The sequence below is a fragment of the Lonchura striata genome, chromosome 5, assembly GCF_046129695.1.
Source record: "Lonchura striata isolate bLonStr1 chromosome 5, bLonStr1.mat, whole genome shotgun sequence".
Lineage (NCBI taxonomy): Eukaryota > Metazoa > Chordata > Aves > Passeriformes > Estrildidae > Lonchura > Lonchura striata.
The window spans coordinates 119433-146482 of record NC_134607.1 but is presented as its reverse complement, the minus strand read 5'-3'; the positions used below and the strand labels follow the sequence as shown (position 1 = coordinate 146482).

At 43.3% G+C, this 27050-nt stretch overlaps 1 long non-coding RNA gene across 5 annotated transcripts in view; it reads right to left on the bottom strand.

Annotated features, from left to right (window-relative positions):
- The window catches only part of LOC110475224 (uncharacterized), an 83291-nt gene that overhangs the window by 54661 nt on the left and 1580 nt on the right, over positions 1-27050 (bottom strand). For 3 of the 5 annotated variants that reach the window (XR_004147677.1, XR_004147680.1, XR_002466226.2), the window contains exons 2-3: positions 26078-26216; positions 24732-24861 (exon numbers count right to left, since the gene is read on the bottom strand). This is a non-coding gene — a long non-coding RNA (uncharacterized LOC110475224). Of the gene's footprint in view, positions 1-10269; positions 10344-24731; positions 24862-25541; positions 26217-27050 lie in introns of those variants that run through there. The other 2 variants (XR_002466227.1, XR_004147679.2) reach the window with 2 other exon arrangements.

Here is a 27050-nt window from a genome sequence, read left to right as displayed (position 1 = left end):
TTTTAATAGACTGGGTTTTCACAAATTTTAGGAAATCCACCCCAGGTTTCCACTATCACAATTCTGGCTTGACCTTTGCTGCATACAGGTGCCACAGCTTGGCACAAGTTACTCGCATTGCACAAACACGGTCCCACAGGACCTTCTCAAATCTTTAAGGAGCCTGAGAACAAAATTGAAAAGAAACTATTGAGACCAACCAGTGTCACGGTAGGCAAATAAATAACCAAACCATGTAGAAAAGCAGCCTTGCCAAGGGAATTCATATTCTGTTCTCATGTTTGCTTTAAAGCTTTAAGAGGTGAAGGTAAACATTGGAATGCGTGAGTCCTGCACACAGGAATCCAACTGTGTGGGGCTCACAGGAGAACCTCAGGATCAGGAAACTGCTTTCCCAGGGGGTGATATGTACGTGGGTTGATGAGCTCTGCAGTGAGGAAGGCAAATATTTCAGTTCTTGCCTGGTCTTCCAGCAGTGTTAGACTGAAGTTTGCAGACTCGTGTTATTCCATGTGCTATATAAAAGGAATGGCTACATTTCTGGAGACTGCTGCTTGGAATAGCAATTTTGTGAAAATTCATCAAGCAAGTTGGAAGCTATCACTTCAGAGCCCGGAAACGAGGGCGCTGGCGGGACTACTTAGTCAACACATATGGCGCTGTGCTGTGATTTCCATTTCAGAGTGTACTAGCACTTATTCTCTGTTTTTCTCACAGCTGCTCACTCCCAGTGTTAGCACTCCCAGAATAGCCTGCTGGCATATAAATAGGGTTCTCCCTCTACTGCACATGGCAGTGCTGCAACTGTACTGCTCTCCACTTAATTATAAGGTGCTGTTAATGCCATTAAAATAATTCTGTGTATTCCTGTCCCCAAGAGGCAGAGACACTACAGGTTCCTGGATTTGCTCATTCCCAGGGCTTAGGCAAAGAGTTGCATCCTAATTTAATCATCAGGGAAAGCAGTATGAAGGCGAAAAAAAAGTCTTCCTAACTGAAAGACCTTACTAATTCAGAGTATCTAACACATCATTCCCTTGAGGTTCAAAATGAACACTCATTAAAGCAGCCTCACCTGTAAAGGAGAGCTATTGTCTTCTTCAAAGGAACCCTGGGTTTGGGCAGCACAGTTCTTCAAAGTCAACCTGGTGCCACGTCACCACCAGACCCTGACTACAGACCCGTTTTGGGCATTGTCACATTTCCCAGTCAAGAGGGATGCTCAGCTCTGATGCTGCATCAAGTCTCTCTCCATTTTCTGCAGCCAAGTCTTCGTGCCTCCCAGTTATTTCATAGTTCTAAAGTGTTCCACAGCCTCCCACATCATTCAGCTGGGCTCCTGGCTCTGATCTGCTGAGACACTGCAAAGAGCAGCAATTGCTTCACTCCTTTTGAGGACAACAGAGAAGTGCAGCAAGAGTGGCTAAAAGCTGAAGAGGAAAGATTTTGGGAGAATACCGGTGCACAACATTTTTATCATCATTGTTATTATTATCATCATCATCCACATTCTAATGCTGTACACATCACCATCAGCCTTATTATTCACATTCTAAGAGTGAGCACATAAAAGAGGTACCAAGAAATACTGAGGCTTCTGCTTTCTATGGTTGACATTTAATTTCTGGTTTTAGTATGTCTCTGGAAGAAGTTTGAAAAGTGTGGTTGCTTTCAAAGTGATTTTCCTTATTCCATTTGGCAGATTCCTTGCCATGATGAACAGAGATGAAACAAAAAAATATAAACCTGACAATCAATTTAAAATAGCTACTTGCACTGTCAGCTAAACTCAAGATTAGACTTTTTTAAAACTGAAACACTCCAAACCAAGATACTTTAATGGCCAAGAAATCCTGTAATTTTACACAATAAATATGCTGTCCAGAAATGATGGGGAAAATGAGAGTCATGTTTCCAACCATTTGGTTAAATTAATAATAACACACAAATGCTCCCTCTGTTGGTTGATTTTCAAAACGTATTCCAAATATCACAGTAGCATCCAGTAAGGGTGTGTATTTTCTTTGTGAGGAAAAAACCAAAACCGAAGGAAACCAAACCCCAACAAAATTCCATATCCAAAATTGAGGTACACAAGAATAATATGTGTAAATTATTGCCAATCTGCAAAACAAAATGAATTAAATTTTAACAGCCATCAAGCCAAAATATTTGGATTCAGTACTAAGTAATAAACACACATCAGAATTAATAAAATTTAATTTTGGACAGTTTGCAGGCTAATTCTTTCTGGACCAGGAAAAGTGCTCTTTTGCAATGGAAATAATACCACTCTTACCCTATTTTCTTGTGGAGTGAAAAGGCACCACTGTGTATCCTTAAGAAAACAGTTCTGTATTAGCATTGACAACAATAACACCAAGGAGGAATTTGGGCGTTCTGTTTATGCACATTAAATTTCCAAGAAGTAGCTCAAATGGTTCTGTGCAGTGAGGAGCTTTCCTGAGCCTAACGATTTCCATCAAGGAAAAAAATTCTGTTTCCATAGAAACATCCAAGGTGGACCAAGCATGGATTAATCAAAATACAATGATGCCTTTTTTGCAAGGTAGTAGGAAAAAAATTCCAGTTTTAAGTGAGCACTGCTGCTCTTTCCTTCCATTCACACAAGAAAGCATGGGAAATTCTCCCCAAATGTCTGTGTGACACACAGTTTAATTAGCACAATAAAAAGTTAGGTTTTCTTACATTCATAATTAGCATGTCATTCTGAACTAGAGCCAAGGATATATTAACATGAAAAAGAGAGAGAGAGTGAAATAAATAATTAAAAATTACATTTACATTCCTTTTTTATTTGCTACTGGTTATATCAAGTGGCTCTTCTTATGTTTAAATAAATATTAGTTGCTTTTTCTGTATTCTTAGTACTGAAGGCTCATTTCTTGGTAGTGAAGGCTCTTTCTGATATTCAAAATCCAAGCTATGGGTTAGAAATTTTTTTTCTCGTCATTGAAATGAGTATGCAGGATATTATATCATTCTCAGCTACTGTCATAGAATTTTCTGACAACAGAATTTACCTGGAAGTTCTGCCATTGCCCAGGGATGAAAAAAAGACTACACAAAGCCAGCCTGCCTTCATCTATCTTTTTGACAAAGCAAAAAGAAACATGGCTCCATTTTTAACAGAGCGCTTCCATTGAAGTGCTTCCTTTGTCTGTTCTTTGTGTTAATAAAATTGACGCCTTTTTCTTATGATTGCTGAAGTTGTTTTCTAATTACTCTATTATCAGATGATATTTAAAATTACTCACTCTGTAGGTGCAAGAGGGGCACACAATAATTACAATACAACAAATGTCAAATAATTGTAAACCCTCCATTTGTACACCATAACATGATACTAATGTCAGAGACAAAAATGCACTTCCACTTCTAATCCTACCTCAAAATGAGACTCCACTATGAAAAATTGCCAGCAATAGCATTGGCAGGGTTCCACTTTTGTGTTTTTCAAAGGTTTGGTAGCAAATTCACACACTGATTTTGTTCCTCTTTATTTTATTACTTTTCAGCAGGGATCTGAGAATCAAACTGGGTTTTCCATCTCCAGCATCACCATTAGTAATAAAGGCTATGTTGGCCAAATTATGATCACAATAATCTGTGTGTAGTCCCTCTGTTATCAAGAGATTTGCTCACACATTACCAGTGAAGAAACCCCTGATTGCTAAGCACACATGGATACATTGGTGCATGAGGAGGATGAGCCCTACCGGCTCCCAGGGGTTTAAATGAAGTAGAAAGCAGCAAATGTTTAATTTCTGCCATTCAGGCATGCAGATATGACTCTGAATACTCAACACTTGATTCATGCAGCCACGCACAGCAACAGCAGCACGCCCTGAGAAACAGGTGACAGACACAGACAGTCAGACAGCAAAGTCCATAGCACTGGCTGGGCAGGTAAAGCCCTGTAGCTGCTTGCAGGGAGCTTAGGGGCATCTCTCCCACTGCTCACGCAGCCATGGTGTGTGCAAAGGGCAGCCTTCACAAGGGCACAGGCGTGCAGAGCAGCACAGATGCCCACACCGAGGTGCCAGCCATGGGAGGCAGGGACATATGGAAACACAGCTTCCACCGTGGAGAAAACATGGCCAAATGCCTAGGGCACAGGGAGGAATTAACTCTTGAAGGACTGCTAAGAGATCGGCGCTCTCCTGTTGTTGGAGGCCACTCTTCAAACCCAGCTGTCAAGCTGTGTGTGCTGAGTGACACAGGAGCTGGGAAGTGTGAGAAGAGGTTTTTGAGGGGCCAGGTGTAAGGAGCTTTGGGAGCTTTCCCTGTGACCTCTTTAGACACCCTTGCCTTTCACTCTACATGACTACATAGTCCACCTCCCTCAGCAGCTGCTTCCTCTTCCACCAGCCTTTCCCCCCCTCTGCAGGGGCACACTGAGCCTTTGGGTGTATGGCTGCACCACTGAGGTGGAGGGGCTGAGTTCTTCACAGAAGTGACCTCTTTTGGCCTTCTGCCACATCAGCATGCCTAAAATGGCAGAGTCACTAAGAAGACACAAGGAAATCCCACAGGTCTTCTCCTGTGGGAATCCAGGGCTTCCCTCTGGCTGCCCTGGAAGGCCTGGCACCCTGGCAGGGTGTCAGGAACCCCCCTGGACAGAGCCCCCAGAGACACTGTCTGTGATCTCTGTCCATGGAAAAGAGTTTTCAATCTTACAGGATGAATTACCAGCTCTGTTTGATATGAGTAATAATTAAGTGTGGCATGGGTGCAAAAGTAAAATTTTAGGATTCTGGATTAGGGGTTCAAAGGGGACAAGATGGAGGAAATTGGGCATTTTGTCCTTTTTCTCCTTCTTCATGCCCTCCATGTTTCACTGTGGTGTTGGCATTTTTCTGTTGGTTCAGGCTGGGGACACACTGTCCAACGTAGGTGACAGATATTGGCACGTTATTGTAAATCCAGCCCAGGGAGTTTCTGGTATTTAATGTTTGTAACATCCCACTGAGGGCAGAGCCCCACACGCTGCCCTGCAGGACAGACCTGTGGCAGGGCAGCAGAACATGTTAGAGATAAACAGAATAAACAACCTTGAAACCAGCACAGACGAATTATGGCTTCTTCTTTGGCAGCGGGGCAGAAAGACAGACTTTCTACAATCTTGGAATCATCAATACCACAGATTCCCACATTTCCCCCGCCACCAACCCAGCTGATGCAGGCTGCCAAGCCCCCACCTTGCACCAGACAGTCTTGTGGCAGCAGGGAAAGTTAGCTGAAACCACAGTGTTAGGTCACCAAACCAGCATTTCCTAGCATGACTTCTCCCCCAGGAAATATTAAACTGCCCCATAAATACCTCTTCAAAACAAAATCCACCTTATCTTCCAATAAAAATTAAAGTGGCTGAAGACATAACTTTCTCCTTGCTATCCATGACAGGCTGATACAAGACTTATTTTTTAAATACAGACTCATCTTTTCTCCCTATTTAACACTTAAAAACCAGGCTTCTTTAAAACACTACATCGCACATGCCCGAAGTGCAGAGATGGGGACGAGCTGCCTACTTCACTCAGGTGACAAGGGACATCTAGTGGCATCGTGGCTCCCAGCGCCACTGCCCTTGCTCGGCCTGCAGGGACAGAGACAGCCACCTCACCTGTCCCCAACGTATCCCACCCCACCGTAGGGAAAACCCATGGCTGGTTCAGGGAGTGACATCCCACCTCTGAGTGCAGAACTACACTCCTTTTCATCCTCCTCTCTCCATCAGGTCTGCTCAGCTTTTTCAGCCCTGTTCCCATTATTTTCCCTAATAATATGGTATTATACATATAACAATATATTTTCAGTAAGAGGCTGGTTATCTCAGTGGCAAAGGCATGCTGGTGATAAGAAACCATGGAGTCTGCTCCCTTTATTCAGAGAAATAAACTGCTTCAGAGTTTACAGTTTCACACCTGTCTATGTGAAAGTAAAATCAGTGCACGGTTAGAACAAGACACTTGAAAATTGCAACCACATCTCCTAGGAAAAACTATTTTGTTTAATTAAATAAAATAGTAAATGATGGAATTACATTCAGGCTAAGTATTTACATCAGTAGTAAAAAGTCAAGACATTGTCATTGGAACAAACCAGTACATACTGAAAGATGTGGGTTTAGATTAGCTAAGAAGAAGAAATTCTTTACTGGGGTTTCAGTTGTGCAGGAGGAGTTTTGATGGTCCTGTCTATCAAGGCAGCATCAAAATGCTGCTTTATTTATTTATTTATTTATTCTTTTGGCCTGGTTTAGATTTCCCTATCCAAACCTAAACCACTACACAATTGAAAGAGTAACAGAGGGCTGTAAGCGGTGCTAAACCTGTGGGCTATCCAAAGTTCTGCAACTTTGATTTAAGAGACCTCCTGTGGTTGTGGTCCACCTGTGCCTCAGCCTGGACTTGTCACTTATGTTTAAGAATAGCTGATTTATTAGTTTTCCTTTCGTGTTCGGTTCCAAAAATAATGAAGAACATTTGTGGCTGAGAGGAAGTAAAAAAATGGCCTTTTGGGAGATGCAAGAAACCCACAGAAACCCTGACTCATCAAACTCACTTTTAGTTTGGCTGCCTCCTATCCCTCCCTTTTTTTTTTTTTTTTTTCTCTGCAAAATTCCCCTGATCATCTCTGCCAGGTTTATTGCTTTAGCCATTCACTGTTTTTCTCCTGAAAAGTTCTCTTAATTGTTTCCTTTTATACTTTTTTTCTTCCCCAGTTTCCTGCTGCCCATATATGTGTCCTCTCTACCGTTGCCTCCTGCAAACATTGTAACCCCCTTCTCACAGGAAACATTTAAAGAAACAAACTTGCCTTTTCCATTTGCTATTCCTCTTAGGAAAACAAAAACAAAACACAAGCACAAACTATTTTTTCTATTAAAACATTTCACTGAAATTCGAATAAAACCATGCTTATATGTACAGCTGTAGATGATCTCCTTTTTCTTACCCTCTCCTTTTCTTTCTTTTATTATTTTTTTCTTTACTGAGTAAAAGTGCTATGTGTACTCTGTGCAGAAATACATAAATCACCAACTTGTTTTCCCCAGAATTCATTGTGGCTGTAACAATAAGAGCGTCCCAAATACATAGCTGGCAAATTGATGCCACAACTGAATGATTAAAGAATTTTCAGGCAGCACTTGATGGCACCCCGAGCAGAAACTGCCAGCCCTGGGAGATCAGAAGAGACACACAGCTTTAAACCAACATGAAACAATTAGAAATGCCTCCAGCAAAGGTAACCTGAGGCTTACCTGAGCTCAACAGAATATTGTTTGGTATGGAAAAAAGGACTAACAAACGGAGATCTCATTGCTAAGTAGCCAGACGGTCAGCAGAGGGGACACTGATGTGCTTTAGGCGGCACTGGCACCAGGATGAAGTTTAGGGATGGCAGGCCAGGAGCAGCAGCCAGCAGTTGGCACTGTTGCTCCACCGGAGAAGGGATGGGCAGCCAGGGATGCAGCAGCACAGGGAACGCAGCCCAGGGACGGATGTCCCGAGGAGCATCACCTGCAGACACAGCCATGGCACACGCTGCCTGCCCACTGTGCTGACACGTCACAAGAAAGGAGAAAAGATTTCCATCGTGCTCACAAGTACCACCCTCGCTCGCTCAGATGCTGCAAGTGCAAATCTGAATCGGATCTGTCTGTCAGGGAAAGCAGCGATGCTCTACGAAAGAGCTGTGAAATCCAGACTGATGTTTCACAAAGCAGGGAATGACAAAGTCCTTCACAAAAGCAACAGCAGACTTCTAAACTCACTCCAAGACCAGACAATAGAAGCCTTCTTCCAAATAAGAGGGATACCCTTTCCTCCAGGGATTTGCAGTTTGCAGCACTGCCCAGGGTAGGGACAGGTGATGGAGATGAGCGAGGCGAGGCCACAAGAGAGGATGTCACAATGGAAAGACAGTGCTTGCAGAACATGTTGATGTGAATAAAAAGGCTTGTGGTAATTTTTCCCATCACACAGCACTTCGGTGCCTCACAAGCCTTGGAAAAGTCACAGAACAGCAAAAAGTAAAATTAAATCTTGTGAATCTACAACCACCTTACCTGATCCCCCTGCCTCCTTCCAAAAACGAAACAAAACAAAAAAAACCCTCTGAGCAACCAAACAAAAAAGGCAATTAAACTACTTACACCTGTATAGCAGGGACAGGGAGAATCTCACTGGGCGAAAATACTACCTCCATCCACAGAACTGCTCCTCTTGGATTTCAGTACATGTAGTACACATCTTAGCAAAAATGTTAAATAAGGAAGAATATGTAAAGAATTAAAGAGGAACAAGTTAAATTTAAAGACATGAAAAGATAATCAGTTGGAAACATCTGGGACATGAGAAGAAAGGAACTTTAAGAAACAAACTAAAACAAACCCAACCACATTTCATTGTGAATCTGTAGAAAAGGAAACCACTACTTCACATGGGGAATTTTATCCATCTTCAAGTGCAGGAGCATGAAAGCTTGTCTGAAGAAAAGGTAGGTGTCTGAGCTATGCCTGACCTCCTTGCTCAGCACCAGAACTATTGCATCACTGGGGGTTGCTCTGAAATCAAGGTTATGACTTGAACACACAATACAGGCAGAGAAAAGTCTGGTCCAAATGGATTAAATGGTTAAGGGCAAGAGGTTCATAGTCTGCTGGTCACTGGTTTGAGGAGGTGAAAAAGACTTTGTGACAGGAGAGAGAGAAAGAAACAAAAAAGGTGAAGGATTGTTGAGAAATAGCAAAGAAACATTCAAATAAATTAATCTGGGTTTCCAAAAAGAAAACTGGCAAAGGTGCTAGAGCAAAGTTTCACAGTGCATTAAAAAACCCATCCAAGAACAGAAAACAGCTCTGTCTAATAATGTGCCACAAGAAAATTTTGATAACAGGAGCAGCAAAATCATTCCTTGCTGTGATTGCAGCAGCAGCAATTCCAGAGCACATTCCAGGGGGGCATGTATACACTGCATTTGGTTAAATAGTCTAAAAAATAAGTAATTAGTTCACTTTTATGGAGAAAACCATGCCTTTCCTAGACTGAGGAAAATAAAAGGAGGCAGTTTAGCAATGTCTACCTGTTGCAATGATCCCCATCAGGGAGAAGCAGCCCTTTGGGAACTGCACCTGAGTTTCTCTAACTGCTATTGGCACAGTCTCAAAAATAATTTTGCCAGAGAGTTGTCTTTGTGTGAGTACATTCTCTCAGAGCAAGCTTACCATCAACCATAAAATTTTTACTGAGGCAAATCTTTGTAAATTCTAAAAGAAAATAGGATGATATTGATGATCCTCCTTTAATCTCCCTTCAGTATTTATTTACTGGGTTGTCTCACACTGCTACCTATAGTTATATACATTCTCTTTAGCCACAGCAGCACATGAGCCTCTAGAGAGACAGTTTTGTCTCTTTTAGTTTTACCTGACACCAAGGCCCCAGTTATTGTCCAAGAGGTGGTGATATATTACTGCAAAAATCAATGCACTGCATTGAGAAACCAGCAGCTGACTTCTGCATGTCTGTGTCACACAGCAGGGTCTCACTGCATTGTCTAAGTCATGAATGCTTCACATATTCTTGGTATTCACATTAAAAAAATTCAAACAACAAGGCTTAAATTCCTTGTGGTTATTTTCTGGGGTCTCCACTTGCAGAGAGAGAGAGGCAGAATGAAACCCATCAGCCCTGTCGGGAAGACTGCATCAGTTCCACACCAGTTTTGTCCATTGAAGCCCCACTACCATCACAGGGTTTGCCATACAGAGACTGAGATGAGCTTTGCCTGTATCCAGTAATTAAATTTCACAGTTTCTTTCACAAGGGAAAAATGACACAAGACATCACTAATCTCATTTCTGACTCTGCCCATCACTTTCAAGGAAGATGCATCCGTTTTCTTAGTGGAAAAATTAGATGCCTCTAGTTAAAGGGAAATCTGGACCCTAAAATACCACCACTAGACATCCCCTTAGCTTCAGCCAACCAAACAGAGGTGCTCCTATAGACCTGATGGCTTCTTGCAGCCACACTATGCAACACCGGCAGCCAGGGAAGAAGCAAGGACTCTCTAGGAACTCTACAGTCTTATAGCTGCTGGACCACATTAGCTGCACCCATTATTTTTGTGCTACAATCACACCCCGTACTTAGGTGAGACATACCTTAAGTGCTCACAGCTGGCTGAAGAGAATGGGTCCATTCAGGCCTGGTTGCAGCCTGTCTTGGCCTTTTTGACTGCCTGGGGAAAGCCACCAAGGTGGATCTGCCTCAATCCTGATCCCAGCAGGCCTAGAAATTTCCTCTGATACCCTAATGAAGAAGTAGAGGTTCAATGGGTGTAAGGCAAAGCAGCTGTGTATGCTCCCTGTGAATGGCCCTTACCTTTCAGAAGAGAAAATCTTACATTCCCCACATCCTGCCTGTGACATGAGGTTAGATAAAATATGTTTTGGAGGCATGGCCTGGCCTGTAGCCCAGCTGTCTGACCACAGTAACCACACTCTTTCCTTACAAACAGGACACTGTTTCTTCTGGGTATCTGGGATTTGCCAATTCAGCTTTATTCAGCTCACTAGAATGATTTTTTGTTGTTATTGTTGTCATTGTTGTTCTTAATGAATTTTCAAAAATCAAAGCAACAGCTGTGGAACACTATTCAAAGCCACTGGTTTTTCTGCAGCTTTGGTTTTTCTGCAGCATGGAAAAATCAGCTTGAAGTGTGTTGATTAGCTACCAGAAAAGATTCTCAAGGAAACTTCTCTGAGAAATGCAATCATCTTCTGAGACTGACGCTCACTTGCAGCTTATGTCATAGCTCACAGAACAAAATCCTCACCATCACTTCAGACATTTCAAGCTGAGATAGAAGGACAGTTGAGAGGTGAGGTAAGTTCTGCTCTAGCAGAGTGTCAGGACAATAGAGTTAATGACCCCAGAGAGGATTTCCTTTCTGGTCCCTAGTTAAAGCAACGACCACTAACCTGCTGCCTGATAGTTTTCACTCCCCATTCAATAACCTCTGTGTTTACATTACTCATCATGTAAATTGCCCAGACGCAGTCACAAGTGTTCCATTAATAATCACCACAAGATCTCCTGCTGTCTTGCTGTGCTCAGGTATTCCACGGTTGACTCTGGTCAGACACTCATAATTGCTCACCCTGACCTGAGTGAGGCTACAGAATCATGGCTACTCCTGCTCTGGATGGATTGCAGATCATAAGCACCTACCAAGAAAACAAAATTTGTTTGTAATAAACCTTCTCAGATTCCTTCCATTCTCACAGTGTCCAAGCCTTGCCACCTATTAAATAATATCAGTCTGGACAATCTTAGGTGCTTCTAAGCTGTCCAGGGATGGTAAGAGCAGAGTTTTTTGTCTTTGGCCAGAAAGGCCTCTGAGTCACCTTCTATGGCATGAGTTAGTTTTCTTGTGTGTTCTCTCAGGAATTTAAACATTCTGCATTAGAGCATATATAAAGTATACACAATGGAGTGTTGGGGGTTAGAGCAAAAAGTGATAATATTTAAACCATGGGAAGAGAGGTTCAGAAGAGGGCCAGTAGGGATGATGGAGCAGAGCACCTGGGGGTAGGACCTTGAACCCTGGACATCCTTAAGGACAGGTCATGAAAACAGTCATGAGAGACATCTGCCTGCAGTTGATTCTCCTTCTGAACACGTGCCCCAGCCCCATCACCTGTCTGTGATACCTAAGAGTCACAGAAAGAACAGTCATGCTCCTCGTATTTAAAATGAGATATATTCCTCTGGTACTGTGACAATAGCACTTAAGGAAGATGAAGAAACTGTTTCTCTTTCAGACCCCAGCTGGGGTTATTTTACAAGGACAATTTTCCACTCAAAAAGGGAGCAGAGCTAAACTATTTCTCTGCCAGCTCCACCCTCCATGATCCTATGCCAGTCTTGCTTTGGACTTTGCTCCTGAATTGGAAAGGTAACCAGAAAGCATCAGATAAGAAACTGGACACATCAAAATAGTCAAACAAAGCCTGAAGGACTTTGACAATAAACACACATAGAGTGAAGACACTTTCACACAGATTCCTTACTTCAGTGTGTAGGAGGATGTACAGCAGGAATTTCATTTAGGAGAATGAAGTACAACATTGAGATCTTTATAGAAATCCTTAGCAGCTCTCTCTGGTACTTTTTGTACCACACACAGACTACAAGCTTACAGAAGTGTCAACTTTTGGGCACCCCACCAACATGGGACGAGTGCACGCTGAGAACACGCTGAGTTGTAACATAATACAAACAGAGATAAGGATAGGGGAGCAATAGTGAACAAATGCAAATGCATTCTTGTTGACCAGAAAAATCCTAACTAGCTTACTAGAGAAGCTGTGGAGACACCTGAACCAAAGAGGCCTCCTGGAACAGAGTTCAACATAGTGCTTACCAAAATGTGTTGGCTAAACAAACTGAGTTAGAACATCACCAACATGACAAAGCAAAAGATATCCAGAGAAGGACAACTAAAATGTTCAGTGTACTCACACCACTGCAAAAGGCCACTTAAACAAACTAAAAGTAAAACAGTTCAGCTGTTTTATCTTGTCAAAGGATTCAGAGAGCAGTGTTGTGCCAGCACAGCAAGGTCTGTCCAGGGCCTGGGAATCATCTCAGCCTCATCCCCCCAACAAAATACCTCTCCTGGCAGAAGCTGGGTCAGAGATGCAGTGGTGCTGGTGTAAATGGGCTCAGCTGTCTCAGCCTGAGTCAGCTTCAGGAGGCAACGTAGCTTGGCCAGCTTAATGTACCCACAGGTGGGCTGCTGCCATGTGAAAAATATCAACCCACAGCCACTTATACCAGGTTCCTTCAATTGACTCAATGAACTCCTAAATCAGTCTGTAACCATGGTCTCCTCTGCATTCCCTTCTAAGCTGAGTATGGTTGGTGTCAGGTGCATCCTTCCTCTTCCTTTCCCTCTCTCAATTGTGTCCACACAAACAGGCACACTAGAAATTTATGCAATTCATTGTTTGTTCAGTGTAATTGCTTGAGTTCCACTTCCTAGTGGTGTTCCTCAAGGCTGCTAGCTCTTCTTAAGGTTAAAATACAGACTCCCACGCTGGTCAGTTCAGAAAGGGTAGAGTTACTGCTTGTCTTCCAGCTAAGAAAATTAACTGAATTTGCACACTACAAGCCCCAGGTAGGTTTGCTATTGTAGCACTAACACACAGAAAATTATGGCTCAGCTGGGAAGTCTTTCAGGTCATGGTATTAGAGACTAACTCTTGGACCCATGAAAGGAATTATTTTTTTATTTGACTAGATCTTTCTCCTACCACTTGGATACCAGGCTGCTGTCTCTACTAAAGTATGCAAATCTGAGCAAGTCACCAAAATAAGTGTTAAAAATCTCCCTGGGAATTAAAGTACTGTTTGTACAAACTCTCACATCCTTCTCCCACCTTCCAAGCAAAGGCTGCTCTTGCAGCTGGTAAGATGAGGCTCTCCTGGTGAGGTGGGAGCGGAAACACAGCAGCTTATTGTTACACACCGTCTTCGGTGTTTTGCTGCGTTAGGAAAGGACAGGACACCAAGCACATTCCATGGCACTCTGCCAAGCAGGGCCCCAAAGGGTAAACAGAAAGTAATGTGCAGGATGCAAGAGAGTCTTAAAAAAAAAAAAAAAAAAAGAGGGGCACCAGATGGTCACTGAAATGATCCACAACAGGGGAATGTGAACGAACATTTCAGGTTCTGTTCTAACACCTTATTAAACATATTTGAATGCGTGTCTTAGGAGCAGGCTGTATTCTGGGAGAGCCATGTCAGGCTGAGATTTTGCAAATAATCCATCTCCTCCACAGTCTCCGGTGAAGTCACCACCTCAGCGCCCGGCTGTCCTGCTCCTTCCAACACTACAGTTGAGCATAATCACCTCCATCATTTTTTTTTTCACTGATTAAACTGACTTCCAGTGCCATTACAGTAAATCACCACAAGCAGGTTTTGTTCATTTGCTTTTTAACTGCGGACTCATATAACACAGCATGCAAACCCTAACGAAGGGCATTTGTACGCCAGTGAGGGTTGATACTGCAGTTTAACAGAGAGCAGCTTTGTAAAGGGAGAACAAGGCTACTGCAGTGTGCTCTAGGGCTTTTACTTCCTATGGCCAGCACCGGATCTCTGTTCCCTGTTAATGAACAGCTGCTGTTCATTCAGCCGTCGAGGTGGTCCAGTGGGACAGGCAGCTGTGGGACAATTCAGAGGGGACATGTCACATGCAAAGTCTCCCCTCTTATCTGAATGCTGGGCATGAACAATGCTCAGCCACCCATGCATAACACAAAACTCAGGAAGTTATGCAGCATCCTTTAGGTTTCATGCTTCTTAGTTCAGAGGCAGAGTGGGCAAGAAAAGAGCTCTGCCTTTCAGAGAAATGAGCTCCCTTAGAACCAAGAGGTGGCCATCACAAAAGCTGTGTCCCTTCAATCAGGGATTCCAGAAGATCTTTTGGGCTATTATGAGGTCTCCTCTTCTGGTAGGACACACAAGAAGTCACTCTCCCATACAATAACCTCATGTTCCTGTTCGTCATGTTTCATCCAGCGTCAACAAATACTTAATAGAAATACATTTCTAAAATTTGAACACTGAAATGAAATTTCAAATGACAGAAATTTTCATGCTCTCATTCTTGAGTTTCTTCACAGAGAAGCATGCATTTGTTTTTTAAGAGGTCACAGGCTAAAGTCTTGGGAGCTGCTATAAGGCACCACACACTGACATAGTAGGAAGGAGCCTGGGTTCAGTAAAGCACAGCAGAGACTGCCTGGAGTACACTTTGAAAAAACAGGTCCAGGAAAAATCTTTTCCTCTTCAACTCTCTGGAAAGGAACCAAAGTTTATCAAGCTTTGTCTACCATGATTTTCTACAAGTTTAAATACTATATCATACATTTCTTGGAGGAAGTATGAAAATGGTACATTAATTGCAGTCTGCACTTAATTGCTTTTCTTAAGCTAAAATAACATAAAAGTCAAACAAAACAAAGCAAACCCAAACCAAAACAAACAAAAAACCCCCACTTCATGCTAAAATAAGAGTACAGGTACATGCACTAGCTTACTAGAAACCTGCTTAAACACACAGCTTCAATTAAAAGGGTGTAGCTGTTTTTTTTCACAAGCCTCGAGAGACTGCCTTGCCTAGGAATGGTGATGGGGACAGTGGTTGAAGGCCAGCCTAAGGACAACCTAGCCATGTGACCACATAACCTTTTGGGCTGTCCTTTTCTTCCCAACTAGCTGTCTGTCCTGCCTGGGAACCTGGCTGCCTCCCTAAGCACACGTAAAGAGTGAGCTGTGCTCCCAGCTAGTGTGCTGCAGCTTCACTGACCTCACAACAGCCTCAGTCAAACCCCCCCCTTATCTTTTTTTCTCTCTCCCTTGAAAAAGCAAATAAAACCTCCCAAGCCTCTCCAAAGCCATTTGCCAAGCAGAAATGAGGCAGAAACCCCAAACAGAAACATTGCCACAAACTAGATTATTTACAGGCTCAGGAGAGAGAAATGCAAATAGATGCATGGCAATTGCTCTAATCCCTTTAGTTTCTATTTTCTCACCTTTTTGTTTTGGCACAAGAAATAGCCAGCATGTGACAGTAAGGTCAGGGCATCTCTGGTTACAGCAGTGCCCAAGAAGCCTTGTTCTAGTAAAACGACACCACACACAAGCCACGTTATATAAAAAGTGAAGGAGGCATAGGCATGGGATATGAAGCACTTCAGACACTACACTTAAATGATGTGACCACTGCTACAGGCTCTGCCCAAAAAGCAGAATCTTAGCCCATGCTGAACTTGGCACTGCCATGGCAAAACAATTAGGGATAGCTGGAGAGGCAATCCCACTTCTAGCAGCTGCTGAGCTCATGCAGCTGCCCACACACCTCACAGACCTCCAGTTTGGGCAGATAATGTGAACAGAACTAGGCAGCACTGTCAACATCAGCCACAGGGCAGGGAGAGAGTGAGTAGGATGCCCTTACCTAAAACTTTGTGAGGCAACAACTCCTCCTGCTCTATACAGCACTCCTGCCAGTGCAACACAGCAAACAGCTGCTTTGGTTTTTGCAGGTATCTGCACAAGATTTCACATCCTCAGTGTCCTTCTCTCTTCTGTTTGGTCTGAATGCTCAAAAGACTGATTTTCACCTGGTTCCAAAGGATCAGTGAAAAAAAAATCAGTGTAGGTTGGACAAACGTAGCACAGGCTCCCCAGAAGGTCCATAAACTTTTCACTAAGCTGGCCAGAGCTTCAATTTTCTACCACAGTGCCTGAAATCAATTTGTCTGCTTTCCCATTTCACCAGGAGGCTCTTGCACAGCTCTTACACTGATATGGCAGCAAGGACCTTTTGAAGCTACTGATTGGCATGTATTTTCTGTTTATTTTCTAATAAAAAGCAATCATATGCACTAAGCTCTCTAAAAAGCATCTGTGCCAGCACTCAGCCACAGAGGAAAATACTGCAAAAGTCCCTGATGCTTTTGCTTAACAATAAATCCAGACAGCTTTGTTTACAAATGGGACTGACCTCTCATGTAACTAACTTTTTAAAGAAAATTTGGGAAAATTTATTAGTCCAGAGACAAATACATTCTCTGAGCTACAAACAGGCCTCTGATCCCTTTTATTTGCATCCAGACATTTCAAAAGCAGTTCAGTAGACATGTCCCAGTTTTCATTTAGTCAAGACTTATCATGGTTTATACACTGATCCTGTTCCCACTAAAATTAACTACATCCCCACCAATATCACTTGGAGGAAAAGTCAAAAGGAGTGCTCAAAACTCCTACCAAAAAATCACAGCTTTTTCCTTCACAATTTAGATTCTCCCTGGACTCACAAATCACGTTTCCATGGCATCACTACAGTAACAAAATGCAAGACTTTACCAAAACCTCTCCAAAAAGCCCAATCTGCCTCCCCTCCCCTCCCCCTTTAATACAAACTTTGAACTATACTTGTGCAAAAGACTAGAAGATGTTGCTTAGAAGTATAATCAAATGAGAACCATCTTCTTCAAATCCTGTTTGCATTCTTGCAAGTGTTGGGAAGCACTTTATGGGACCTTTTTCCCAGAAGGAGGACTTGAGCAGCTCTAAGTCCCAGCCCCAAGGAAAGTCTGGTTGGTGAGAAGCAGGATGAGCTTTGGCAGGGATTATAGCACTGGAGGAGAGAACATGAAGGAGAAAGTTTAATTGCTTTTTGTGACAGATTTCAGCAAAGGCTTGAACTTCTGTCTCCTACATCACACTCTGGTGCTCTCCTCCCATGATTAAGTTAATCACTATTTGTTTTCTCCTTTTTCTTCTCACTTTCTACATCTTTAAACATTGGTCAGGAGGGGAGCAGCCCCAGCCAGCAATCTCAGAGAGGCAGGGGCTTCAGGTCTACATCCAGGTCGAGCTGAGCTGAGGCTTGAAGTCAGTTGCCCCCGCACCTCCCTCTCCAGCAGACAGGCTTTCATCTCCTAAAATCTCCCCTTCTCGGGTTTCTTCCCACCATCATTTACAAAACTCTGCTTTTGCTTTGATGAAAAATGAAAAACAGACTTGCCAATCCTCACTTTTTCATCAGGAAATCTTCCATCACCATGTCCTACCAATCCCAATTGTTGTCTTATTAACAGGCAAGTATTTCAAGGGTGCAGCCTGTCTCACCAGTACTGAAAATTAAAGTGGGAATTGTGGAGCAAGGACACAACATGCAATACAGTGAGGACCTAGGTGAGGAGAAAATTTGAGCTATCAAGATTTATACAAATATGTTTCTATAGTACAGATTATGATTCCCACAGAACAGAGAATATTTCAAAAAACGAAATTGTCCTGAAAAGAACAATAAATGGAAAATCTACAAGGAAGGAGACAAAATGAAGAAACTTGTGAAAGAAAGGGACCTTTAAAACACAATAATGGGGCAGGCTATAGTGAATTTAAATACCAGCCTGCAATAAACTCTGTGTAACATGATCCCTGAACACAGCCCAGCTCTTAGGGAGGTTTCAGCTACACTTTCCAGGCATATCTCTTCGACCTTGTCTCTGTCACATAAACGAACTGAAATGAACATATGTTTTTAAGTTTGTTTCTAAAATAACCAGACCGAAGCAGAAATACTGCACTGCCCACACTAATTCTCCCCCCACCTTCCTCAGGGGAGAGAGCAGAGAAAAACCATGCGTGTTAGTCACATCAGATGAAGTGCTACAGTGACGAAGATTTATACAAAACAGAGACAAAAAAAAAAAGCCTGTCAGGTCCCAGCTGCGGGTGAGCAATGAGCTGTGAGACTAGGAAGGTGACATTGTGCCAAGCCCTGCTCACCTCCAGCCTTGACAGGGTCCCCAAAGCACACACATCAGCCCTGCAAGTGTGCAGGAAATGCCCAGGCACGCTGCAGGGACGCGTCAGCCTTCTGCAACACGCGGAGCTGAGGATGAGCACCAAGAGCACCCCGCACATGGATTGGGGAGGGGGGGAAGGTACTGCTGCCCCAGCCTCTGCTGCTGCTCCCAGACAGAGGGAGAGTACGTCCAAGGCACAAAGGTAACAAAGAGATGCTTTTGTCTCTCAGAGGATGCTACAACAGGCCAAGGTGTGCCCTGATGGGCTCATCTAAAGATCAAGGATCCTGGGGTATTAATCATAGTGACCACTGAAAAGGAATTACCCCTGGTATGAACAAAGGGTGAAGGGATCCTTTGGTGGATGAAGGGATAGGGAGCAGCCCTGAGGAGGACTTCGGGGTACTGGAGGGTGAAAGGCTGGACATGACCCAGCAGTGTGAACTTGCAGCCCAGAAACCCAAGTGCACCCTGAGCTCCACCAAAAGATCCTTATTTCTCACATGAATGCAAGTACAAGCTACCAACGAAAGCAAAGTGTGGCTGTATCTACATCCACCCATTTCCTTTCTGCCCTAGACACTGAGCCCTGCAGATTCTTTTCCTGTCATGGGCTGCTTGCTCGTTGAAATGTAGGCTGAAGGTTTTCCATGGGGAAAAAAAGGACATTTTACACCTTACGATAAGGGGAATTATATACCTGAAATGAAAGCTCGGTTTTTAATGTATTCAGACATATGGATTTTCTAATAATCAGTATAACACTCAGAAAAGGTCTCACTTCTCTGTTTGGAGACTTGAAGGTTTTAAGAAAGGCATACCTGAAAGACACATCATCAAATTAGTAGGATAACCCAAACTTTCCTGGCCAATATGTTACTTATTGAGGCTTCAATTAAGATTTAAAATACTCCTGTAAATGAAGGAAGATACAAAAAATGAATTTCTGCTTAGGAGCATTTTATTCCTTGTCTGCCCACAGCAGTACTGTGCATAACTAGTTGAATTTCTGTCACAGTATTGGCTCAGCATCAGCAGAGAATATATAGCAATTTACTTCTAAAATGGTTAAAAATTTCAGTTATCTAGCACTTCAAAGACACTTTGACTACAATGGAAAAAATTTACTTTGTAAAATCTTAGAAAGCTTAAATTGGCAGTGTCTCTTTAATTGGCTTTAAAACATTTAATAAAAGTTTTATGATACAATCCTATCCTACAGCCACCATTAATCCCATATGGCTGTGAGAGATACCACGCAGCCTACGAAAGCTGGAAGAGAACATTCTGTTTTGTTTCCCATCTATTGGTGTTTACTAAACCAATTATAGGAGATTTAAAAAATCATCTCACAACAAGAAGCTGCTGCAAGCTCCCCTTCTTGTTATGACAGGCAATCCTATGATTTATTCTGGGTTCTAGCCTCAGCTCTGCCCCAACAGTTCTTCCAGTCTTATGCAAACAAAGAATTGTTCACTTCTTTCTATTTCCTAATCCCAAACTGGATCACCACCATTTGATTTGCAGAGATGCTACAAAATGTCTTGGAGAGAGGACGTTAACATCATATTGCCTTGTTGCACAAGATGACAAAAGGCATGGAAAAGTGGTAGGGCAGAAGGATGAGGCTTTAATTAAATGCAGATATTTGGGCACAGGCTTGAGTGGACCTTACAATGAAGTTTCAAAAGCTTCAAAAGGTGGCAGGGAAGTGATAGGCTGGTAGAGCTTGGCAGAATATGATAAACTCATCTCACAGCACATCAGCAGATTTCTCAATCTGCCAAAGTACATATGAACATCAAAAATTCAGTGGCAGTTTGGGAAAAGGAAAGCAGAAGATGGGGAAAAAAATCTTCTGTCTGCAAAGCAGAAAGGTAAAACATGCCCTTTGGTCTGTGTGCAGCACCTTGGTACAAAATGTGGGATGAAGAGCTGCACACACCTGTAAATCCCACCAGCCCTGCTAGAACCTCTGCTCATAAAGAATGGGTGCTCAAGTGGGGCTTCTCATCCTTTTGCAGCACCTCTCTGCTCCCACCATCACTGCCCTCCTCCTGGGCTGCCAGCTCCAGGACAAGGACTAACCCACGCAAAGATGAGCTTTTCTGGCCTTTTAAAGCACCCAGGCACAATTTAAAAAACATGCAGGCAGGCTAAAACACATCAATGTGATGTTTTAAAGCCTATTCTCCTAAATTCCCTGTTCTTTTTGACACAGAGCATTGCCCACTAGCAGGTGGGACCAGCAAAACCCACAATACCAATCTGTTTTTAATGCATCCACAGGAAATATCTACAAGCAAAGAAACCAGCAGGAGGTCAGACTTTACCTGTGGGATTCTCTTTACCAGCTAATAGTTTCCTCCTCCTGACACTGGCTCCTGCCCAAGTGAGATGTACTTCAAAGGGAGAGATTCTCCAGTAGGGACTTGAAGCTGGAAGTACTGTGGCCAAAGGGGACTGGACACTTTGGGACCCTCATCTCCAAGCCTGTGCTGCTTTCATTCTCTTGAATAGTAAAAGATAAGGAAAAGAGACTGCAAATGCCTGCTCCCTGTTATTTTATCTTGCAGCCAATTAACATGTGGTATGAAAATGATGTGTGTTTTTCATGCTGTCCCGACTGTAAGAAGGTGCTGGTGCAGCCCTGCTGCAATTAGTCACTTGTGTCTGCTTGTTGCTGGAGGCAAGGAAAGAAACAACATGCCAGTGAGGCTCCTAAAGCAGGTAACATGGAAAACAGCTGTTTACCCAGTGCAAGGAAGTAAAATGATCATTCATCAGAGCTGAACTAAGAACGCCTGTACAGCCCTGAGACTGACCCAAGGGAGCTGTGAGAGGTTACATGTCAAGTAATCATGGGAGTTGGCAGGTGTAGTGGTGGTGCACTGAGGTGAACCCGTGACCAAGCTCTGCATTAAAAAGAGGCAAGAGATATCTCACATTTTTGGAACATGCTAAGATCTGGTGATGAGTCCCAAGAGCCTGATTTGAAGTAAGGGACTCTCAAAATACCTTAGTTGTATGATACAGGCAGTATCCTCCCACAGTAGCTATCCCTATTCTGGGTGAGGAAGAGAGTTTACACAGAGGGAGCCACCACCACTGCTCCCTTGAGATGCAGGAGGGGCTGTGAACGCACAGTCAGCTCTTCCCAAGCTGCCCCTTCTGCCACTGCTTACTCACACAGGGTATCTCCCACCAGCATCAGGTGGATGGCATGCTGGAAATCATCAAGACAGGGCTTAGATTTGCAGGATGGCAAAGGAGAGGGGTTTATACTAGACTAGGCTCAAATAGCAGGCCAGACTAACTGAGGTGAGCTATGAAGACACTTACTCAGGGCCAAAGGTTAATGCCTCCCCACATGACAAGGGTTGGTATCTGAGGAATCCAGAGGCCACCATGCAGCTAGTGACCTTTGGCTGAGGATCTGAGAGGCAGCGCTTACCAGCTCCCAGGCTGGTCACGTGCCAGAGCAGACAGTCAGGAGCAAAAACTAAGACACTGTTGCTAGAAGAAAGTGATAAATCAGTAAACAGTGTCAGGGGGAGGAAATAAAGCTGGTTTCTGACTCAGTTTGCTGCTAACACCAGCCGGAGCATGAAGATAGTGCCCAAAAGGGAGCAAGCTCATGATACAGTGTCTGTAAAAATGACACTGGTAAAGGACTAGAGCATTACCTTTCCAAAGGATTAGGAGGGTTACTTTTTCAAACTGAGCATCTCTTTCCCTTTCCCTGAAGTTTCTGATCCTCCAAAGGAGTTCCTCACCCTGTACAGGGATTTTCAGCCCGTATGTAACGATCCCTGGATGCTAATGGAGCAACTCAAGCTCCTAAAGTGGACACCAAAAGGGAAAAGGGTGCATTTTAGGGGTTGTACTGCTAGTGTTGGCCCCTCTCCTGCTGTGCCATGGGAAACACGGTGGTGGTGTATAAACAGCTTGGCTAATTTGGCTCCTGTGTTGTGAGATTTTGCTTCCTCTGCTGTGTGGCCACTGCTTCTGGTACAGTATCCACCACCCAGTGACTTCAACCCAGTGGCTACAACCCAAACCAGAGGGGGAGTTAAACTGCTGAGCAGGCTCTGGCTATTTGTACAGCCATTCCCCCAGAGGAGCACCCCACAGCACCCAGCACAAGGGATGTGGCAGTGCCATTCCAGGGGATACCACAGCCCGGGGCCCTGCACCTGTCCCAAGGTGGCATGGGAACAGTGATGGACCAGGATGGCCACAGGAGGCTGGTCCCTGGGGAAGCCCCTGTGCCTTGATGCAGCGTGAGCACATCCCCACAGCCACAGGAGTGGTGGGAGCATAATCTGGAGCAGCTGCTGGCATTCTCCTTGTACCCCAGGAGCGATCAAAGGCTTGCAGTGGCTTCACTTTTCCAGTGTTACTAGAAGCAATGGAACAGCATCAAGGACATATCAGAATTTCCCTTTTATCACAGCTGTAGCCACAGAGCATTTATAGGAAGCAGAAGGGATAAGTGACCCAGCCATTAAGTATTTTTCTAAATCTCTCCACAGACACAAGTGGTAGGCACATTTTCTTCCTGTCCTCATGCTCTCCTCAGGGATCCAGCAGAAGTACTGTACCAGTGCTAGAAAAGTAAGGCCAGGTGAGGTCTTTGGAGGACAGATACTGCTTTGCAGGACTTGCAGTGAAGAGAGTTTCACTAAAAGTGTATATATATCACTGCCAAGCTATAGGTCTTGAAAGTTTGAAAGCAATCTTTGGTCTTTCAAAGAAGAATTTACCAAGAACTAGACCTTAGCAGACATAGAAGTTATTGGAATAAAAAAAAAGAACACGTCACTTAAGCATTTCATTGTTTGCCAAGTAGTTTACATGCACCAGTGGGAGCTAGGGAAAAAAAAGGTGTTTGCATAAAAACTGCTAGGAATGCCCATTACATCACACTTCCCAACAAAGCCCAGGCTGTTATCCTGGCAGTGATCAGCCTTATTGTTTAACAAACATCACCAAAGGGAAAAGATCACAAATGCTTCCATATGAGGAATCCCTTGGTCACTAAATGAAGGAATCATGCAGGCAGTGTAAGGTACCACTCATCAGGTGCCTTTGAGAAGTATATTGGGATATATGTGATGATTATTGTGATAATTTGTGAAAATACAAGGGTTTTTTTTAAACTAGAGAAGAGTTCTCCAGGTCAGCTCATATAATTTGTGGCAGAAGTAGCTAAAAAAGCAACTCACTTCATGTATAGGCCCTCTACTAAGGATACACAGACCTTATTTCTTGGAGTTTAAGAATGAAGCTAGAAGTTTTCCTTTATGTGTGTTAGTTTATTACAGGTAATGGCAAAATAGAAAATAAATATTAGTCTTTACACATGCTACCAAAATCTCTAAGCAAAATAGCTGAAAATAAATCAGTAGATATTCCACATGCAGGATGGACACATGCTATTTTATGTGAGTTATTAAAGGACTAGGCTGAAAATATGCAGACTTTAAGACCTTGTTTTAAGAAATTTTAACTAAAAACACATGCAGAGTATGCATTCTAGCAGACAATTACACAGAATGGAGCACGACTCATAGAGAGAATAGAAACTATAGCAGTATGCACTTACATATACAAGTATTATAAAATACAAGTATTATAAAAGTATTTTCAATTTTCCTTTTTAAAAAAAGTTCATTTTTAGGCACTACAGGTCACCCACCTCTAGAACATCACTGATCTAATCTACAATGTGTAACACACCTAGATCAAGAAGATTCAGAAGAATTCTATTTTTAACATATTCTCCTGTCCAAAACAAATTAAAAAAAAAAAAAAAAGGGAGGGGGGCAACATGAAAGCTGAATGATGACTAGGCCAGTCCTTCTCAATCAATGACTCTTTCTCCTTCCTTCCAAGAACTGGGGATTCTATATTTAAAGGTTTCACACATTTTCTTCTGTTCCCAGGATACTTAGCAATTTGAGATAAAATGAGTAAAAAAGTGACCTCTTTACTTTAAAAGATCCCTTACCAGCTTTGCCCAGGTAAGGAGGCCGTTCAGTACTTTCTTTACCTGAGATTTCAGCAAGTTTTTAACAGCTAGAATCCTCAAATGTCTGACCCACTTTTCCTGCGAAAAACTTAGATCTAATTTTTCTTTTTATTTTTTTAATCTATTTTATTTGTGTGGAGATTCAGGGGGTGGGGAACAGAACACATATAAGATGTTGTTTTTGAAATCCCTGCTCTTTACTTAGGTCTGAGATGACTAACGCAATTCTAAAATCCTGCACCATCAAGACATGAATCACAAACCTACCTTAGTTGCTTCTGAAGGTGTTTTTGTGTGATTTAAGAGCTTCACTAGAGAAGGTAAACTTGAGTGGATAGGATGGCAGTGCTCATTGCTTGCTAGTCAGGCCAGACTGAATCTTCGTTGGTTTTGTTTCCTAGAGAAAGAATTGAGATCACATCTGCATCTTATAAAAGCTCCTGAATTGTTACTGATCGACAATGACCAGCAGCCAATGCTCTGCCTCTAGAAACTTACATTGTTTTGCAGTCAGAGTTGCTAGATACCATATCCTCGTAAAAAGTCTGGTTAAGTAATTTATAGTCTGAAATTGAAAGCTGTGCTTCCCTGAACAGCTAACAGATATTATTGCTAACAAGAATTACATGTGACAGGCTCCAGGCTCCATTATTTGGCTTCCTTTGTTCTTTAAAGGATATTCATTATCAACTGAAAACCTGCTAGTATTTCTAGCTTCTATGAAATAAGCTTTTTTTTTTTAGTTAGTAACTTGGATGTAAAGGGGGGAAAATGCATTTCCCTGTTTTCTGGAGTTTCATATAAAATCTGCAAAGGCATTGGAACAGTAGGGTAGGGAGCTAGAGCAGCTATCTGTGGGACTTTAAAAGTCTCATGTGTAAGGGGTGTTCATGGTATTTTCTGTCAGTTAAGGTGCAGGAGTGGAGGGAAGGACTTGTAAAACCCTCTGCCTCTCTCCAACTTCTTGGGCAAGCACATTGGCTAGTTTTGTAAGGACCAGACTAGCAGTGCAGCTGGAAGTGAAGCCACCTGATGGGTGCTGAGGGCTTGTGCCTGTGGCAGGGCAGGAGTACCTACCTGGTGTGGCTGGCTTGCCTTGCCGGTGATGGACCACTTTGCCTGCCTGTTCCTAGAAGCACAAGTCTTTCTCCTGCCCAAGCTCCCCGTTCTGTGCATTATGGCAAGTCCATCAATCCTTCTTTCACAGTTGTCGTCGAAGGCTATCACGTATCAGGCTTGTGTACTCCTGCCAGAGGGGCTCCTTGCACTTGCTCTACTCCCCAGGACAGGCACCGCAGCACAGCCGTGCTCTGCTCAGCTCAGGATCACGCGCAGCTCCGGGCGTGTGTTGCTCTCTTGCCAGAGCACATGAGTAAACTGGATGTGCTCTGAGCCCAAAGCTAATGAGTCAAAACCGTACCTTAAAACTCCCCAAAAGATGCTGGATTGAGAGGAATTATGGAAAAGCAGGTTGTGGAGTGGACTTGGAGCATAGAAGTTAAGGGATAGGAATCAGCCACTGGGCAGCAGAGCCTCTTCATGGAATGCTAGCATGGAACTGGAAATAAGTAGGTTTCTGAATGTCCTCTGCCACATTAGACTCCTCTACTCACCCCATTTCCATCTCTCCATGTGTTTCCTCCTCTGTTGGAAATACAACAGGATGATGGCTATTGCTTAGACACGCAGCTGGCATCAACTTGTCCTCCTGCAGAGTGTGCTTGGCACAGAGACAGGAGATCAGAGCAGCTCCTGTAACAAGAAAGAGATAATCAGCTTCACGGGAACAGGGGAGCATGGAGGTTGTCACTGGTTTTCCTTCCTCCTGTGGGTACCCACAGATCCCAGCAACACACAGACAGGTCTAGGAGGATGAGCAGTAACTACAGTCAGCTTCTCCCCCTTGAGATGGAGCCCAGGCACCTTAAAGGTAGCTCTTTGCACTGTGCTGTCCACATAAAGCACAGGCTCTCAGACAACCTCAGTCACACTCAGTCCACTTTCCAAGGAGCATTTTACACACACCACCTTTGTCCTTCAGGACATCCTAACTAGAATTTTTTGTGTTGGGATCTACTTGGCTTGCACTTAGTCCTGAACTTCTTGGAACATTGCTAAATGTGGAAGTGGCATTTTCCCCATCTTCTAAGGAGACCCTTGCAGGTATCTAGCCAGTAACACTAAAAGGGTCTCATGGTAGGGTATTCTCCAGGTATGTTCCCAGCCCTAGCAGCAAATAACCCTTTCCCCGAGTGCAAGCTAGTGCACACCTATTGATTTAAAGAACTTTCAGAGATAACTTCTCATTATGGATCTATTAACCCCTCTTGGAATTGCATAACCTGATGAACTATTATCATGCACAGAAAGCCAAGTAGGGTATTAGAGGAGATAAAGTAAACTGCCAGGCAAAGAGCATTGTTATGGCTCAGAAATAATGTCCCCTGAGGGCTTAATTGCAGGTTGATCTAGGAAGGCATAAAAGACCATTCACCTCCAGATCAAATGGGGAGAACTCAGCACAGATGTCACAAAGCAGGCGGCCCCGAGTTTTTTATGAGGACCAGAAAAGACAGTAAGAGCTGC